Raw genomic sequence first — 2,500 nt, 5'->3', positions numbered from 1 at the left:
TATATATATATATATATATATATATATATATATTAATATATATATATATACATACACAAAGAAAGAAAGAGAGAGAGAGAGGGTGGGGGAGGGGGAGGGGGAGGGGGAGAGAGAGAGATAGAGAGAGACACACAGACACAGACATATAGATACACAAACACACACATACATGTGTTTGTATGTGTGTATATATATACTTATACATATATATATATATTGTGGGACTATATATATATATATGTGTGTGTGTGTGTGTGTGTGTGTGTGTATTATGCTTTGCCGACAAACCCAAAGTTAGACACACATATACCCGACCAATTACGGAGCTATATGATCATACAAAACACACGACATAATTAGAAAAAATGCAAATATCAAAAAGACACGCATACAATTACGCTCTATAAAAATTGTAAAGCAAAAAAAGTGTTAATTTCAGGCCAGCCTTCCCCTCTCTCCCCACCCCCTACCTTCGCCCGGTCCCCCCACCCCCAACCCTCGCCCGGACCCCCCCACCCCCTTAATTTGTCCCCTAACACAACCCCAAACAAATATGTGTATTAAAAACACAATTCCACATTTTTTCCCACGCTGATGAGAATAGTCTTGTTTCTACTTTCCTCGACCAATCATTCGGCGTGTTCTATCATGGATTTTTTTTTTTTTAATGATAATTCACCCGCCACCCACTCGGATAGTCGCACTACCGTACAAAATCACAACTTTAATCTTGGATATAACATCATTTCTACCTATCCTTATCCTTCTCCCACTACCCCTTTCTTCCGTCTCCCTTTTCCCCTCATCCCCCCCTCCTCCCCGTTAACTTTCTATACTTTATCTTCCCTTTCCCTTGCCTCCCTTTTTTTTCTCCTTCCTCCCTCCCCATCCCTCTCCCTTTCCTTCGTCTTCTGCCTCTCAAACCTTTCTTTTAACAGCTATATACTAACCCCTCACCCCCCCCCCATCCCACTCCTTGTGTCGCTGTACAGAGCATTAGGAGGTGTACTGTACTACCATACTGGTTACTGTACACTTCCCTGAGATACATTTACTTGTACGTACATTACCGTACCGCCGGCGCCGTGTACTAAAGCGAAAGTACGTAGTAAGTGGGCAATCCTAACCTTAGTGATCGAAGCAAAGGGTCGTTCCAACCCAAAGACCTCATTATGATAATTAAGACTCGTGTCATAGTCATTTATCTTTCTTCCTCTTTTTTTCTTCTTATTCTTATTCTTCCTCCATAGCAACCTATCTAGATCAACCCCGAGACATCATTGTCGTGATCTCAAACAAACAAAGCCTCTTTCTAACCAGCGACTTAGCCACAAACGACACAAACGACAGACAAAGGAAAGGAGAAGAAACAAGAGCTAACCAAAACCAACTCCGCCCAAACAACCATGAACCGAGACTAAAGAAACGGGACGAAAAGGGTTGGAACTTGGTAATCGCCGTGGTAACATGGTTGCAAGGGCAGGTGCCCCACCTATTGAATTTCACATGCAACCTTGTGCTGAGCTTATATAAAAAAAGAGAGAAAAAAAAAACAGTTAGAAAAACCTTCTGGAGGTGGATTAAAAGCTCGTCTTCGCGGGGGAAAATATATGACGGTTTGATCGTTTCCCTCCAGGAAGCTTTCGCCGGTGTAATATCTTCAAAAAAAAGATACAATCTACATTCCGCGGGGCTTAATTCGAAGGCTGCATTAAACCTCTCGTCGGAGAAAGGGCGAAGGATGAGAAGAGAGAAGAGAAAAGAAGAAGGAGGTGTATATATATTATGATAGATCCCCACACACACATCGAGAACCAGTTCGTATTCAGAAGCTTCGATTACGCCGCCACAATAGAAACACGTTTCGGGTAAACACTGATTGATCAACATGCCAGGATTCGTTTCCAGTGATCAATCAACACACTCCACTGAGCGATCTTCAGGGGACTGAGGCATAAACACACACGTAAGTACGTATCCACACAAACACAAACATATATACAATAACAAACACATAATTGGACACACACACACATAAATATATATATATATATAATATAATATATATATATATATATATATATATATATATATATATATATATATATACATTTACATACGTATACATTTATATATACTTGTGTGCATGTGTTTATACATATACATATATATGTATATATGTATATGTATATATATACATATATATTAGTGTGTATAAATATATATATATACATACATACATATACATATACATATACATATATATGTATATATAAGTATATATATATACATATATATATATATTTATATATATATATATATATATATATATGAACGACATTAAGACATGATGATGCGGATTTTACTGATGATAACAATAACAAGGACACAAGTACTAGACGCAACAACAACAACAACGCTAACAAGAACAGTCTTTAAAAGGCCGCATCCTGCAAGGTCTTCCCGCGAGGCGACCAGCGAGAACCGATCCTGAGCTATA

General features: G+C 38.5%; 1 protein-coding gene across 1 annotated transcript in view; it reads right to left on the bottom strand.

Moving 5' to 3' along the window:
- Positions 1 to 2,500, bottom strand: part of LOC122255300 (uncharacterized) — a gene marked incomplete in the record, with an annotated part of 999,006 nt that overhangs the window by 373,595 nt on the left and 622,911 nt on the right.

This window comes from Penaeus japonicus, unplaced genomic scaffold (genome assembly GCF_977035675.1).
Source record: "Penaeus japonicus unplaced genomic scaffold, GWHDUDI00000001_assembly GWHDUDI00000004, whole genome shotgun sequence".
Lineage (NCBI taxonomy): Eukaryota > Metazoa > Arthropoda > Malacostraca > Decapoda > Penaeidae > Penaeus > Penaeus japonicus.
Note: the sequence above shows the minus strand (reverse complement) of the source record. Positions and strands in the feature narration are given on the sequence as shown.